General features: G+C 45.6%; 1 protein-coding gene across 6 annotated transcripts in view; it reads right to left on the bottom strand.

Annotated features, from left to right (window-relative positions):
• The window catches only part of LOC111252970 (uncharacterized), a 75,038-nt gene that overhangs the window by 32,556 nt on the left and 24,387 nt on the right, over positions 1–18,095 (bottom strand). The window lies entirely within an intron of this gene.

Here is an 18,095-nt window from a genome sequence, read left to right as displayed (position 1 = left end):
TCGCAAGTATCTTTTCCCATTTCAAGTACAAGATTCACTTGCGGTTTTGATTTTAGTCAAATAAACATAACCGTCACCGCGGAAGCAGAGATGAAAATTATAAAATAACTGTTTTATTCGCTACATCTTATGCAATGCACGGGGTGCCCTAACGAAAAAAAAAGTAACAAGGCTACATCCTTTGGCCTTCCATAATGCGCGCCTTACGGTATGTCCGGGCATAGGCCTACGGTCAACGGCGTATAGAAGAAATACTAACGTCATGCCCCTCTCAGGCGAAGCAAGCAGATCGTTCTCCGTGTGTGCAAACGGGAATTGATCCGTACGGCGTAAGGTTAAAGTTTGGCGCCAGCTTGTCGTGCCCCATGCGTGCCTAAGAGTGGCAATTGCAACTAGCTAAAACACGTAAGGAAGTCGGCACTGTTGTGTTGCTAGCTGACAAGAGCCCGCCACTCTTTCGCTTTCATTTATCTAGTAGAAGTGAAGCCGGTCAGAGCGTTGCTCCGCTAGTCTCATTTTCTATATTAGTGACGTATCCCTATAGATAACCCACCTACACTCTTTGCACTGGCGATTACACACAGCATGCGAGATAGCACTAGCAGACGACCCCCTGTCGATCGAAGTTCTTGTACGAAGAACGTAAGATGATAAACCGTTGCAAAAGCTTCGTCTTGAGCACGCTTCCGGCATGGGATCAGAAAAAGGAGCAAATACCTAATAAAAGGGCTTGACAAGAGCGACGATAGCACTCAACTGCCCAACAAAAGCTTTCGGGTGCGTCTTCCGTTTCGCTGTGCAACACAGCCCCGGCTTTGGCAAAACGAAGCATCTCGAAGCGATTCTTAATCCGAGCGCCAAAAGCTTTGTCGTTGCGTGTTGAAATGAAGGGGAAAAGTTGCCGATTTGAAGCGGGTGGCAATTTTTTACTCTAATCTTGCCGCTATGCGCTATGTCGTTACCCGCTTCATCGGATCCGTTGGTCAACTTAAACGGGGCTTTTTGGGACCCAAAGGTGCTGGTCAGCCGGCAAAGTCGAGCTAAAAACGAAACGGGTTAACGGTTAGTTTGGCGCTAGTTTGGGGAGTTTAATATCAATGAATGTATTATCGTTATTGTGCGAGTCCGAAAAAATTCGGTCGTCTCCTTCTTGGGAAATTCGATTAGTTCAATATTACAAACGGTGGCGAGAAGATTGCTCTAGGATGGTGCCTGTTTCAGCGCAGCTACTCGGCGTGCAGAAGACTGCTATGCAAAAATGAACGTAATGTTTGAACGGGAAAAAATGTACTTTTATTTCGGCCGACAACTACACATACGCTTCTACGTATCGTTTACTCATCTGGTCGGTGCAACTAAAATATCATCATCTATATATACCAGTGTCACAATATTATAACTACTTTATATACGTGCACAAAAACGAAAAAAAGGGGTGGGGTGGGGGTCATTCGTGATTTAGCCATTGCATGATGCTACTTCTGACTATTAAGATTTCAACATTTTTTTTATCTATTTAAATGAACAGCTAGCAGTTAACAAAGTGAACAATGCGACTTATGTGTGCAATACGAAAATATATAGAGCCAATGAGCTAACGGAGCGTTCCTGTGCTGTAATATGCAGTGGTTTACTTTAGGAGGTAGTCAGCTAATTATAATAAGTAACAAACTCGTAAATGTACGAATCATTCAGCAACAATATTTGTTGTCGTATTCTGAGTAGTGGCTACACATTCAGTTGCCAAGATTGATCTGGTCTAAGTATCTGTCTGTTATAGCAGACGACGTAGTTTGCTGAAGGCACCCACGCCTTTGAATCTACTCGGGAATTGGTAGTAAGTCGACATCTGTATTCGAAAACTGCAACAATGATATAAACGATTGAGAAGCTAAAAAGATATTTACCGTTGAAAAAAGAGCATGACAAGAGTAACGTGAAAGACGGTCTGCCCTACAAACCGCCAACCGTAAGATGGTAGCATTCGCAGGGATATTTAATTTGCGCATTCATAGCTCGGCAGTCGGGATGTGATGGTCATAGCTTCTATGGGAGTGATTTTGACCGTCAAGGATAGGCGTAGTGTAGGCCGATTTTATGCTACAGAGTTTAGTCGGGTTTGCGGAAAGCTCGTTCACCGCCGAGCGTCTTCACGGTTTCCGAGGCACCTCAGCATAAACTCGTTGCCTCTCACTGCCACTACCCTAAAATCGTCGACCGATCCTTTTTGCGCCGTTCAACCCTGCCTTCGGAATCCAAAGCCCCAACTGTCGAGATTCTTTTTTGCTCACTGGTTTGCTGCAACGACTTCGGTTCCGTATTCTACCGTTTCTTCGTCTCAACGTATGGTACTTCAATTTTGCAAGTCTCATTCTAGTCCCGGCGGTCCTTAATACTCGTGGACTCACGCTACCTTATCGTTATTCGGCGGAGTAACGATGGGGTAGGTTGGCACGGATCGCCGCAGATTGATTTGTCCTGTCAGTAGGGAAATTTGACGCCGCCACAGAAAATTGCGTCCACGCTCGCTTCTGCCGTGCCTGCTACTGCCATTTGTATCGGTAGAGAGAACAAGCTTGCCGGCCGCCCGCTCGTTCGGTGCATTAAGAGAGAGTGATGGATACATGTGATCGTCGAGGTAATGACGAAAACGGTCAGTGAATGAGAACATAGGCTCCCACAAAGCAGCTGTTCAATTGTCACTTTGTTGACAGACAACCATAGGCCAATGAAAAGATCGGTGCCATTATCGGTGGCTGTTTGTTGGCGTCGGTGTAAAGTGATAGCGAGTTCCGGCGACTCGTCACAATGAACTCCTAGGTAAAAATCGTAGGAGACAGAAAAAAGAATAATGTAAGAGGAAAGAAACGGTAGAAGAGAAGAAGGCAAGGCATGGAACAGTTAGATACAACAAAGCCAGGTCGATAGTCGCAATCAGACCTGTTCATCTCCGTACGTCAGTCTGCGTTGCCACCGACGTCGCCTCCACTGACTGCACCTTTGCACTACTACAGTTGATGCTAGATTCTGACAGATGCCCTAGCAATACGCCTGATCTACGGGACAAGCAGAATAGAAGTGCATGGCATGGACGTAATGTGCCGTACATTTTCCCCTCACCTGTCTCTATTTATTTCTTACGCCTCTACTGCCTTTTGTATAATATCTAGTACTCTGTCAGAAGCTGTATACAAAGCAATAGACATTGACACACTTCTCCAAAACCAGGCTACGGTTTACAAGTCAGCGCCACGAATACGCCTCAAACCTCAAAGCTCGTTCTAAAAGGCAAATGCAGCGACTTGCATCGTAGAAAGTAAAAATGGCTTGCGACTTCTATACGAAGAAGCATCAACAGGCTTACTTCGGCAAGACTGAAGGCGACCAAGCCTCATTTCTATGTCAATGGCAATTGGATGCCGGCGGCATCTTTTTCTTTTGCTTGTCATTCTTTCGTCTCTGCGTACTTCTGCTATTTTTCACTTGCTACACAGCCCTACAGGGTACTGCTGTTCTTGGATTTAAATTTGTATCGGTGATAAAGGCGGCCAGGTAATGTGCAGACAGCCTGCAAAGGTAGCGCCTTTAAAGATTGTCGCCAGGTTTGTCTTCCACATCTTTTGGTCGCCGGATATTTCAACACTCCTTTACCGCCATTTCTTTTCACGGAAGACGATTCTGCTTTGTTCACTTCCGTCGTCATCTCATGACGTTGGTGCTACGCTGGGCCTTCGCGCGTTCGACGCTCGACTTTCACCTCGACCAATACTTTACCCATAGCAAATTGCGGCTTCTGTGTCTCCCTTCTTTACCACCTCATCCTCCTCCCACGCTCTTGAGCCTTGTTCTTCGTCCTTTTTTTACGTTACTTCGCCAGCAATCCTGCTTTTCTTATCTCTCCCGTGCTTTCTCCAAAGAACTAGCCTTTCTCGATCCCTTTCCATCGGACACATTTCAGACATCCTTCTCTGCATTCCCTTCGCCCAATCTATCTTTGCGAGTTCCGACTGGCCCTGCACGTGGTCTCTTGCTATGTCGGCTACCTCATAGGCATCCTGCGTATAAGGTCTGTGTGCGACTAGGCCGCTCTGTTCTAAAGTAATATCAGGTTTTTTCACACTTTTCGGCACCAGGAGCGGCGGCAGCGCGCAGAAGTTGAAGAAGCCGTTCATCGTAATCGGCGCAGTTCAGTACAGTTTAGGTTGGTTCGCCGGAATAATACCACTCTTTTTGCAGCGCTTACAGTGGTTCGGCAGAATAAGCTAGGAAAGTAAGTTCTACAAAATGAAAAAAATTCTATGCAAGAGACAAAGACGATTCAGGGGAACGAATTAGGGAGTGAAATATCTCCTGAGTTGAACGGCCTGTAATGTCTCTCTCTGGAAACACATAGTGGTCAACGTCTAAGTCTGTGGTCTGTCTGCGGTTTTATCTAATGCTCTCCTTTGCTTTGTTCCAAGTACTTATTTTTCTTACGTCCCAGCGATGCCGACTGTACCACCAAGTCAGTTGTGCTCAATCTTTTTTTTCCAAGAGATAGTTCTATTACAAGTTTTCAGGAACGTGCAATATTTTGGCCAAGGGCCTTAGCTCTTCTCTGCAGATTGTAGAACTTGCTTTGTTCGCTTACCTTATGCGATAGAATTGATATCCCTCTAGTCGACTTAAGGATCGACTTCCGCTGGATAGAAAGCGTATATGAAGCAGGGAAATAAACAAGCCTTAACACAAAAGGAGGCTCAGCAACGACTAAGATCGCACAAACCAGCTTTTTTTTCCAGTACCAACCGAAAACACCCCGAGAACAAGTCTCATAGATTATTCCAAGCTGTGTTATCAATATGACTTGTTTATTTTGCTTATCACTTCTAGTTAATAATACAGAAACATACGACGAAATATGTAGACAAGCACCACTTGTACAGCATAGTATAGCCGACCCCACTTTTATAAACGTCACCGCTATAGCTGGCATTGACCTGACTGTGCATACGTCGCTATCAGCTTCCTTGGACCCGTTGTGTTATATGAATATTGCCTATAAACGTTTAATATCATCACTATTGGCTACGGTAGTCAGCCGATTAGCTGGTTGGCCTGGGAAACACCGGCCAATTGAAAGGCTCCAGTAGAAGTATTCGAGTGCAGCACGAGCATCCGGCTGCAGTAGGAGTGGTCTGTGTGCATCGGGGCGTGGTAGAAGGTCACACAGCAGAGCAAGTCAGACTCACAGGAGCGTCGATGCAGTAGAATGCGACGCAGAGAATCCTCCAGCGCTATCCGATGTTTGTTGTGTGTAATGCTACCGTCGTGGCTTGCTGGGCTAAAGTAACCAGTTCCCTGCTAGATGGCGGATGGTGGCGGTCCCAGTGTTTGTACCCACAGGAGACATCAAGACATGACCGAGTTCGACCAATAGAAAGAAGAGTGCCGGATATATGAGTGGAGTAGGACAGCAGAAGAAAACAGAAAGAAAGCGATACTCATTGGGAACTTGTCGTTTCCATGAGACCTTACAGATGCGAGACTCTTTTGCGGATCTCTCCTGTAGACGGGTAAAGCGTACAGCTAGTGTAACAATGAAGCGAATTTCGATGGCAATGGCTAACTGCTTCTATAGAAGACACAACGAGTTTGATAGTCGCGCCACCATATGCCATGATGGAAACATCCAAATCAGCAGCCATTCAAACTCGGTGAATGCGCCTCCATCTCTATCCACATCAGCACCTTTTGAGTGTCGCTGCAGTTGTAGCATCGGCCATGTTTGTCTTTTATCATTAACTAACAAGCCTATTCCGCAATGCTGCGTATATGAGCCATTTGCGAGTATGTGTAAACAAATCTACATTTGTGTGTTTGTGTTAAGGTGAAATACTTCGCACAGCCAGCTGTTTGCCAACTTTTGTGCGAAGAGAACCAGGATAGCCCGCATGTTAATCACTGATTGCACTAGTGTGGCTGTCATGTTGTTGTAGATGACTTGTCTAGGATATAGAACCTATTTGAATAGCCTGATTATTTGACGCAGGCTAATGCCAAATATTGGACAAAGCTCTATCTATTTCCCCAGCTCTAGGTGACACTCAGCGGTAACCCGGTGGGAGAACGAACTAGTGAGACTTCGATGGACTTCGATGCCAGTACAGAACAGTATCAAAGAAATACTTCCCCCTTCTGACCCAAGCTACTGACTAGCCCCAGTCATCATCGGTTAAACGAAGAGGTGACCGGATTTCGAGGGATGAAAGAAGAATCACAGAAAAGTTAGACGCAGCATTGTCTCTCTTGGCGCAACACATATACTCAACCCCTTTAGCTTCCGTGGTTTACCCCTGTCTTCTATTTCAGCATCCTCTGGGAAACGCTGTCAGCCAGCTCTCTGTACCCTATAGGGTGACGACTGTAACGCCGTTGTCGTCTCGGTGCCCGCCATCGCTCGAAATTTCACGCGTTTGAAAAAGAAAAGGGTAAAAAAGAAAAACTGAGACAAAAACAGCGGAGCAGATATATAATCGTAGGCCGGGATCGGGAATAGAACACACGCGATTTGTGTAGGTAGAAGCAAACGTCGGCACGACCGTTTCGTAGTTCTCAATAGAAAAATGAAGGCGGCACGGACACCGGCGCACGTTCGGGATCAGGCAGCTTCTTCGGTGCTTAATAGGCATCGACAAAAAAATCACCGTACAGTCGAGAACAAGTAACAAAAGCAGAAGCCTGTGTGTAGCCTTTGCATTGTAATGTTGTGATCAATAAGGACGAATGCGTCGATAAAAGGACTTTTCGTTTCGACTATGAAGCGCTCGGTCGGGATCTTCTGATATTGTTGGTGCTCGTCTCTCAACCGTTAGGGCCAATAGTGTGTATGACGATGCGCGGTATTAAAGGACAAATTATATTATAGGACACTTCGATTGTTTCACACCTTATTGATTATCAAATCCCTTGCATGAAACACGCAAGTACAAAATGACGAGCACATTTAACGCAAAAGATCAACACGATTCAAAGGTTTGATCTAAAAAAAACTCGTTTGTATGATACAATGAAGTAACAATAACGGGCCAAAGTGATATGATAGGGCCTTTTCAATACAGTTTGCTTAAAACCGCGCTGACCTCTAGCTAAGCCATGTATCTATTAGAAGGCACACCAGTGAACCTTCTTTCTTGTTTCAATTTCACCTGTCTTTAACTTAACGAACCTATACTGTTAATGAACGTTCAATATAAGGCTCTGAGAAGCGTGTTGACAAGTCGATATTTGTTAGTGCAAACCGTAAAGGCTTAAATACTTTTGACAGGTTGTTGACGTATTATCTGTGTACAGTTGTTGGCGTATTAGCTTCACAGCATCTGGTGGTTTCCACGCCAGGCGAAACTATGTCAGCTGCTATCCGAAGAGCACCTGCTTGCCCTACTACCTTCAAATCCACATACGTAAAAACACACACATATATATATATATCACGTACTCGTGTCATCCTGGGGCACAAAACTCCACGAGGGGTAAACCCCACAGGCGGTGGCGTGTCGTTTCACCAAAGCAACGTTTGATAGAGACAGCTTGGTCAACAGCTGAGATTCAAGCAATCTCACCGCCACGCAATACCAAAACCCTTGCCAAGTTCAGTTAGCTCAGCTGAAGAAAAGAAGGGTCAAATGTGGGTGAACATAGAAATAGTTTCATGCACGAGTCAACATAGCGATCTGCGACCAAACTCAGTCTAAACATTCGGCTGATCGGCACTTGGCGTTGTTGATCATCGTTTCACGAACGGCCGCTGCGCTCTACTGCCTCTTCCAGAGCAACGGTTCGGAGCACTGGTTTGTGGTAGTTCTACTCCGTAGGTTCTATCAACGTTGTCAGCTTCCGAAAAATTCCGAAGGAACACGCAGTGTTTCATTCTGGTAAATAACGCTGGTAACGGTGAGATTTTTGATTTTTGCAGTAACTTTTAGCTTTAGATAGCCACGTACATCTCTAAGCCGCTAGAGGCACTGCGGCTGGTAACACTGTGGTTGTTATTGTCATTTTTTGTACAACTACTGGAAACCTCGTCATCGTTGTTTCTGCTGCAGTCTTCTAGCCACTCGTTGTCGCATCGACAGATCGCATCGCAGCAAAAGTCGTTCGTTGCGGTCAGTATCTTATGGCTTTCCACGCGCACCGGTAAGCAATTTTATCCTGTTTAGGCGCTACTTATGTATCATTCACTTCTATTCCAAACAACCCCTTTCGTACCTCGAAAATCCTTCCTGCTATACCAAGTCTCTCCCGTGCCTTTCCACAAAACTTTATATAAAATAGTCATATAGAATACTCTGAAATCTTTTCCTTCGAAACACCTCCTGGTATCCATCTTCTTGAAGGGTTCTGCCTTTACGATCCATCGGGTCCAATCTTCCGTGCCTAGTTTTCTTCACTCCATGATCGTCCTCCTCTTAATGCTGTTCGTACGTCCTTTCAGGAGATGAAAACGTTACGCAGGGACAACACAGCAATCCGCCCCGCAGTACAAGACAGCATTGCTTGACGTGTTCTTACAAAGCAGACGGCACCCCGAAAAGTTTACTTGTGCCTGTGCACCGTTTTTTTTGCCTGAGCCGAGCTTCCAAGCTGCCGCCGTCGCTGCACTCCATTCGACAGGAAATGGGACCGTTCACATAAGCAATCCAAAAAGAGCGGCAAAGGCTCCGTGCCTATAAGGGTACGGTACAGTGACAGGTGCTGCGCACGCCAGTTTTTCAAACCGGTTACGCCTGTCTGTGCCGGCTGACCAAACAGTTCATCAATCAATGAGTATCGGATACTTGTAAAGGGCAACTAGGATGGAAACGGGAACTGCAGAGGTAAATAGTGAAAACGACAGAATCGTGCACTATACAGATAATGTCCGACTGGACCGGGCTGCGCCGTCTCAGCAACTAGCAACTCTGAGTCTAACCCAAACTAAGCCTGGTTGTCTTGCCTGTGATTCTGGAAACAAGCCACCCCTCCTTGCTAGCCTTCCCAAGCCCCTTTTCAGACCACAGACTTTTTAGACCCACCTCAGCTCGGGAACTACAGGCATAATTTAACGTGACACGACCGCTTATGTTACCTGTTAGTAGCATAGCTAGTGCTAACGGCAGTGCACTTTCTAGTGCAACTCAACCAGCTTTTGTCTTGAAGGGTGTCACCGTGGTGGAAGAAAATCACTCATTACTTGTGCGTGCACAAAGCTCCTGCGCTGCGTATATGAGTTTGTGTACGCGTGAAGCATCAAAGTTTATTCCTGTAAACGCCAGATGACGTTGGTAGAAGCCTAATATTGAGTCAGCCTTTGAACAATACTTTACAAACATAGTTAAGTCTTATGCGAGTTGATGGAAAGAGTCAAATAGTTACTTGCTTAATATGATCGGAAACAAAGGGAGGTAAATATTCAATAGGTACTCTAATTAGGAAGTGACAACAGAAGTTGTTCACTACGGTGGCAAACGCCTAGATATTTGCCATGATGCTTCTGAATTAGCTTCACAGATCAATCTATTGAAAAAAAATCCAAGCCTGATAAAAAAAAAAACGTGGGGAAATTATACGGACACTCATTTGACTACCATTGGCTTTTGTTCTATTTTGCCACAAAATACGCGCGTGACTACACAGTAGCCATATCGAGCACAATGCATCGTGCCAAATGCATACGAAGCAAGACTATGATGGGTGAATTAGCGCAAACATATTTCCAGTGTGTTTTGTTCGACCGCCATCGTTTGTGTGCCCAAGTAGCGAACGCACAACGACCAAATTGCGAGTGCCTGTTAGTAAAGTGGGCACACAGCATTTGCAACTGTGACGCCTTCAAGCTCCACCGAGGTAAGTGCATTCATTGTTGGCTGTCTGCCATCCACCGATCACAATAGCTATGGTATGACTTAAGACCGACACCCACAATCAATGTTATTTGGCGGCCACTACGACATTCGGCGGCATCCGTTTAGCGCTCCGGCATTCGACGACGTCCGCCACGCTGGCGGAAGACGATAAACGTTTAAAGGCCAATAGAAATCATAGAAAAGACACGGGAGGTTCGTACTGTCACTAGATGCTTCTCTAACAGTCTCTTTTTTCTTCACCATCAACTGCCACTTTTTCCATCGCTTTTCGTCCGCATCGCGCTACGAACAGTAGCAAGATCATCATTACAATCTTCATCATCATCATCATCATCATCGTCATCGTCATCGTCGTCGGTTCTGTTGGTAGCCAGACCCTTGCAGCCAGAGCAATAGAAAACGTTGTCACCGCTAGCAAGCGGCTGCGTCAATTGATTATTGGCTTATTATCACTTTGATTTGCTGCACCAGCTCCACGCTACCGGCAGTAGTGCAGTCACAGACGGCCGAAGCATTCCCACGAACGTCAGCGACCCTTGCATTCGTACCCCCTCCCTTCTCCTCTTCCACTAGACACTGCCTGTCTGGCACAGACTTATTTTCAGTCAGCTGCCATTCCCGCCTGGTGACTCCTGCTAGTTCCCGCTATCTCTTCCCGCACTCAGCTAGCCCGTTTCTATCTCTCTTCGGATATTCGTTAGTTCTGTGACGCCTCCATCTCGCCCAAGCAAGCGACCCATAGACGGAGATGCGGATTGGGTTGGCAGCTGTAGCGACAACGGCCAGGGTTACCCAGTTTGCGCAAGAGCAGTGCCAATTGAAGATCCCGACACTTTGATGCAATTTTTCCGTTCTCGCTTTGTGCTTTCCCAGCGCTTAAGTCATATTCTTCCGAGCAGCTTCAGTGGGTGTCTATCTTCTGCGAAGAAGTCGAGGGGAATTCTGTTCTGTTGGGCGGCCTACCGCTGCTGGATGGCCAGAGACGACAAGCATGGGGTCTGCACGTTTCGTTGAAAACGTCGTTGAGAGAAACTTGAAGCCTCGGAGTACGAGAAGAGAGCCGCTTCACGCCTGCTCGATTCGCCGTTGCCTCGGTTGAAACCGAGGAAGACGTAAGACTCTATGCCTGCCTCCTCGGCTGCGGTTACTCTCCGAACAGAAAATGATTTTTAAGTTCCCAATTGTCTCCTTTTTCCGCTCTTTTATTCGCTCGACCCTTAACGTACCATCGCTGCCGTACTTTTCAATCACTGCAAAGTAGTTTCTGCTAGCCAGAGACCACCTCGCCGTTGGTCTTTCCGTCTATCATCTCTCGATTTCCCGCATTCTTTTGGGATTAGGGGGCGTCTCCCTCCAGCAGATCCTCCTGAGGCCTATTATGAATCCATCAACATGCAATAACCCCACTACTTTTCGCACGCGCAGTCCCTCACTCTACCCTTGGACTTCTTCGGCCTGTGCGATCTCTGTGTTTTTTTTTACTCCTAGTGAATTCTTGCCGTGCACGCCCTCGTTTGCTCCTTCTAAATCTCTGCCGCCAGCTTCGAGCCAGTCTCAATGGCCAGGTTGTTTCTGCAGTTGTTCTGCCTCTGTATACGCACACCGCTGTAGCTGCTGATGCTGCCGCTTTTGGTTTTCTATTCCTTTAGTTCCAGTCTGGGAACCTGGCTACTTGTTGTTATTTTTCCTCGCCTTTTTAGTTTCGAAAGACGCCGTCACCGCTGCTGCCGGTTCTTCGCCATTCCTCGTTTTCTCGTCCTCGCTTTTACTAGAACAGCAGCGGTAGTTACCGCTCGAAGTCCTTAGCTAGGCTCCGGCATGAATTCATTTATGGAAACCAAGGCTAGGCCGGACGAGCAAACATACTGATACACTCGCTAAAAATATTTTCGTCCATTCGTCAAGGTGTTCGCTTTTCTGTCTCTGCTATGTTTCTCCTGTAATCGAGCGACTAGAGTGCTAAAAGTAGCGGCAGTTTGGTGGCTGAGAAGGGGGCGACAAAGTAGCCGATTCTTACCGCCAACAACCCCAGCGAAAACATAGCCCATTGGAACACGAAGATACGTATGGCACAGGAAAAAATATCGACAGCAAGTTCAAGCAAAGACGCGACCATGAAGAGACGTGTCCTGCGCCAGCCCTTCATTGGTGATACGATGCGTACCTTAAGCTACGGCTGCCGAGGTGCCAGACGACCGAAGGAGCTGTTTAGCCAACAAAAGGAAATCCAGTCCTGTATAATTGTGCGTCGGGTATTTCAGTGGCTTTGTAAAAGCTGGACAACAAAGAAGATGCTGGCGACTGCAGGAACGATCATTCAGGCATGAGAATTCTCTCTGGAGTCCTTGTGACTTTTTCGAACTTGCTGCAACTTACGCTGCTGCCAATACGTTTCGGATTGTAGCTCATGACATCGCTTCACGATCATCACCGATTCCAAGGAATGAAAACGTGAAAGGTTCCTGAAGGCATGAAAAGGAAGAATCGGGTCATTCTATCACGCACTTATAATATTAGCAGTGTTAGACTAATCTCGTTCAAATACTGCGCTGGCGGAAAAGGTGGCGCAGCTGCCCTAAAACACAAAACACTACCACGGTAGAATCTAATCCTGCTAAGCGAAAACGAGGACCGTTCACCTTCATATATACGTTGCACCACTTCATATGGCGATTGTCTGTAGAAGGATCTGCTTCCAACTCGACGAGGAAAAAGGTTCAAGACAACGAAAATTAGGAACTCTACCGCAATGCTGTGAAGGATAGAGGATATGATGATTCACATTAGTATGCTTTACCTGTCCAACGTACCTCGGAGCCATACGTAAGGTTAATAATCAAGTAATCAATGTACTGTCATAAAACTCAATGTATTTACCAGTACCGCTCAGAGCTACAGCAAATTCTTAAATCTGTAAACTTGTTGATGTCGGGCGCTGCCTAATTTAGCTAGTATAACAACAGCGCCTTTTTCTAAAACAAAAACTTTTGAGTTCTTCTGGTGCGTTTCCTCGTTCCCCTAGTAGCTCTGTTCAGAGAACGACTCTCATTTCTTCAAAATTTCCGTCGCCAATCAGGGCTCACTTTTTGCGTAGAGGCGATTTCCAGACGGCCCTGTAATAACCGAACGGCAAGGACCAGGATCTGGTACTGGGTGCAATGATAGGGCTTCATTACTTGGCAGCAGTGCACTGACACCAAAGGCTGTCCTAGAAGACACAGCCACTTCATGCTCCAACGCTTCAATGGATGTCGTTCCCTTGACGACCCTCACGGCTTCACATCTTCTATGCCCCAACCCGACCTAGCTGACAGCTGCCCATCTCCCAAATTCTATCATAGTGAGCGAGCAGCAGCAACATTCTTTTTTCTCGCAGCCACGAGAATTGGTAGTACGACACATGAGATTCATAGTACGCCTGTGTAAGCTACTACGCGCTCCACTTTGCTCGCCAGAAACGTTTTCCGAGACAGCTCCTCCTAATTTTATTGGCTTTCCTGCTGTTCGCCTAACCCCCTTGATCCCTTTAATGAAACAGTAGGAAGCTTTCTGAAACGCATCAGCCTTAAAAGCCTGCTAGAGCCAAGACCACCAGAAGCAAGCTGTAAGACTATGAGACGGGGGCTGCGACCCCCCCCCCCCTTTCGTCTCGCGCAGTGCTCGAACCAACGAGCATATCTGACACATTTCGATTCAGTCAGTCATACAGGCCAAACCCGCCATTTCGGTCCCAGTTCCGCCTTGGCGCGCCACCAGTTTGTTTCGATGAGAACACCGATAATGAAATGAAGTTCTGTCAAGATCCGCCCACACTTGATGAACAACGCTAGGCCATAGCAAAAACGGACATACCGAACTCAGATAGAAGGCGCAGCGCAGAAGTACATACAACACCCAGATATAGGAGAAGTTCATTTGTTGTCATTCGATTTATGTTTATATGTCAAACTCTCCTGGCTGGCAGATAGGTGAGACCGTCACACGGGGATCATGCGGATAACGCCGACGTCAAATGAAAAAGGCAGAAAAAGTTATCGTGTTTATCGGCTCAGCTGATGGCATTGTTATCATCATTGTAGTCGTTGAGCGCAAAGAACAACAAGACCAAATAACTAGTTCTCGACGTAACAGTAGAATTAAATTCTCTGAACGTTAGCCATTGTTGCGCGTGTTGAACATAAAGATAATTCATTTATTTCTGTCTGACGAATGAACGATTCAACAGTTGCGCTTGACGGTAAAAACCATAAGTTTGATGTGAAAATGGCTACGATATATCTAGAAGGGAATGACGTAGCGGTTGCCGTATACCCTTGTTTTTTTCCCATAATAATGATAGTAATATAAATTATTACATCTAACGATGATAACAATGGCTGATGACAAATTTAAAAATACATAACTAGGTGGTAATAACAATTGTAAAAGTAGAGGTCGTAGTAGTGAAAGGACGTAAGTAGTAAAGGAATAACCAGGCAATACGCATCCTATGACAGTCAAATCAACGTAGACCTCCCAGCTTGCCAGGTGCTCACAATCGTTTCTTGAGATAACCAGTTGTCTATGTTACGGCAAGACAACTTCGTTCTTCTTACTCCACTCGTTTTGTCGTCTCAGTGATGTCTCGATCTATTTGCCTGGGGCTGTGTATTCAACAGCGTATATGCTTGCCTAGGTCGATCACATACGCGTCGGGAAGTCACTGACTCCAACCATTAGCCTGTTCCGTCCTAGACGTCATGCTATCCGTATGCACTTCTGCTGTTGTCGTTCGTCTTTAACAGCTGGAACTCTTTTTTTCTTGTTTCTGCAGGGCAGCCACACAACTCTATTCAGCCGCCAGCGGCCAGCTAACGGTGGGAAGTACAATTAATTTTTATACACTCTTAGGCAGTTCACAGTGCTTATAGTTTATGGCCACACCATGCAAACTACACTGGAAAGGACGCTACGTTTTCATGTTCCTGAATAATCGCCTAATGATCAAATGCTCTAACTGCGGTTCGAAAAGGTCACGGAAACCCGTCATTCACCAACGGACAATGTTTTCTTGCTGGTTTTTTCTGCGTTTGATAATTTTTCTACGCTGAATTTAGCTGTACAAGTACTTCATGGCAAGGCGAACTTTTTGAATTCCTTTCTATTTTTGTGGGTTGTCTCACCTAATGGTTCACGGTCCTTAGATAGGGATGACTGTTAAACTGCGAAAAGGCCCACGGAAGAGCCTGTTTCTCCACTATCACGCCATACCTCTATCATTTACTTGTCACCTGAGTCTGGCCAAGGATGCCTACTATATAGTATCTGGTCGTCATGGCAGTCGCAGTGCACTGCGCATGAACTATACGCCTACTAAAGCTAACCTCCCACAGTCTCGCTTTGCCCCTTGCTGCCGCCAGCCTGGAACTTACAGCGTTTAGACCTCTTCACTTTCGTCTTCGCACTTCTACTCCCTCATGAAGTTTACGTCGTAGCCTTCCGCAGTCAACGGCCTGGTCGACGCTCGACTCTCATTTCACCAGCGTCTCCTCTCAAGCCGTTTCCATCCTAGCGGCAGCTGCTCTGCTCCTTATCCACTCAGCTTTTGACTGCTGGCTCGACCCTATGCACGACGCTATATAAATGTTGCCTTGCCAGCAAAATACACCAGGCTTATTTAGCAACATGCAAAGGGGCGTCCGTTGGAAATCTTCGTGGCTTTTCTCCTCCCGCTCTCTATTTTTCCCTGTCTGCCTAACGTGCCTGAGGGACTTTTATGAACTCCGCGGCGGCGACGACAACGAACGTTGCCGTGCTAAATTAGGGGAGTGCCTGTATTCACAGTAGCAAAAGACTTCTACCGCTTGGATGTTTACGAAGGGTGTTGACGTTCGTTGCCTTCAAATACAGATTTGCGAAACATCGAAACATCATTGCATGTAGATATACATGCAACTGAACCATGCAGCCAAACCCTGTACGTAACGTATAGCTGGCGAACAGGTCGAATTCAGTCATTATGCAGTCGGCAGCGCGGAGCCCTTTCGCTGACAGTCATGTTGCTATTATTGTACGTAACTCATAAAACAATAGGCATCAAACACGTTGCGTTGTTCTTCGGCAAGGTTAAGGGCCTGGAGTTCGTAGAGTGTTGTCGGTCGTAATGGCAGAAGTAGCAGTGTTATTTCGGAGCGCGACTCCGTATCCAGCGACGTCGTCAACAGCAGCAGCGCCAACGATAAACAATCATAATAATTAAGCGTTAACCGTTAACGCGTCATGAACCGCCCTTTTCCCTACTTGACTGCCCACACCCTGACGCATCGTCTGCTCAACTCTACTCTTCTGCAGTTGTGAATGGCATCGGCATGACAACAGCAACAACGACAGCAGCTCTAAAAAAAGCAACAAGAGCTGTACAAAACAACAATAACGGCCATCCCAGGTTAACAAAATAATCAGGCATAGCTACTTGATGACGGAAACGAGAAAATAGCACCGATTTTTCAGAACAACCTTGTAGCTTTTCTTAGATGTGGTGATGTCTCTTTCTTCGAATGACTCCGACTGCTAACCTACATGACGTGCAAGATGCGCCTGTAGCCTATGGATTATAGGACCCCCCCACTTCTACCTACACGGGCTATGTTACGTTGCAATGGTGTTACCGAGAGCGCGACGTTAGCTGCGTTGTTTGGGGGTGTGACCGTAGGGGAATAAGTAATATATATTACAGCAGCGAGTCATTATCGAACGGTACTGTAGTCGTACCACGATGTAGAACAATAGAAAGTGTGCTATTTCCAGTGCAAAGTAACTACACTACGGTTAACAGTTGGGCGTCGTAGAAGCCAATGGTATATGGAAGCACTGCTTGTACTGTAAGCGGAGGTTCCATTAGGAAATACACAATGAGTGGACCTAGCCGGACATAAGGAGAATGCTACCGCCTGCGAGAGCTGGAGCCTTTGCCATATCGTAAATATCGGAATAGACAGCAACAATTCCAAGAGAAGAAAGTTAGGGATTTTCGAAAGTCCACAAAAAAAGGCCAACATTCATGAGTGGAAATGGATAGGTCCAGCTTTAATGGTTTTATTTGCACGTGGGGTAACTAGAGTAGCTGGTTTCTGTTGCTAGCAATGGGAGATGGAAAGAAACCTTATATGTGACTGGATATTATCGTGGACTGACTGACAAACCCCCGACCCAAACCTGGAGTAAAATGTCTAAGTAAAATTTATTATCACAACTGAGAATTTAGAATATACATAAATTAACACATTTATCTATAAAAAGATGTAATTCAATTTACTTGTAATATTATCCTACTGACCAACAAGGACACATAGTTATCAAATGTGTATGTTTGTTTATAATACATAAAGAGATAATATGATTAATGATTCCCGTACAAAGCTCTACGAGAGACCTGCACTATTTCTGCGGATGCTTTGATTAATAGATGAAGCAAAAAAAAAACACAAAATACAGGGGCAAAACGCCGCCGGTTTGCTTGGCCTGCAGATTTTTAGTATTACTGATAGCCGCTAGCGACGACATAAGCGTACGTAGGTAGATGATTGATACAGATACAGACCTATAGAGTACCTAGCTTAAGCTACAATGGATTTTAACAAAGTATGACGAATAAAAAAACTGTTTTGAACCGTCCATACACACTTTTCCTCTCGGAAACGGTTGGTTCTGCCATAAACGACAAAATGTTGTGTGTACGCCCGCTTTCGAGCCCAAATCTTGTTTTGAAATTTCCCATGTAAACACGTTACCATTAACTATAATTAAAGCGATACACGCAATCATCTCAAAAGTATGCTTTTGTACAAGATATGATTGTGTTTATATCGGCCTCGTACCTATTGTAGTTAAGCCATTTTTCTTAAAAGCAGTAATAGGCTTTTTGTTTAATTTTCTAAATATGTATAGTGTCGTTTTACAGAAAATGTGTCTGCCTAATATATAATAATATATTGTCCCTTAGGACAGATAGACAGTAATTTAAAACATATAAAGGATCCTACTATTTGTCGGGAACTTCACCATGTGGCAGTGAATCTTCAGGAATGGGGTCGGGGGTTTCGACTGCCTCGTCATTTGTGAACGTGACCATTAACTCGGAGCAGTGGCTCGAAGTACGCGTTTGAAAATTGACGAAATTAACGCAGCTACGTTCGACAGCTAATGATTGGTAAAATACCATTTTGAAACTCG

Source organism: Varroa destructor, unplaced genomic scaffold (assembly GCF_002443255.2).
Source record: "Varroa destructor unplaced genomic scaffold, Vdes_3.0 BEIS01000006.1, whole genome shotgun sequence".
In the NCBI taxonomy this organism is placed as follows: Eukaryota; Metazoa; Arthropoda; class Arachnida; order Mesostigmata; family Varroidae; genus Varroa; species Varroa destructor.
Note: the sequence above shows the minus strand (reverse complement) of the source record. Positions and strands in the feature narration are given on the sequence as shown.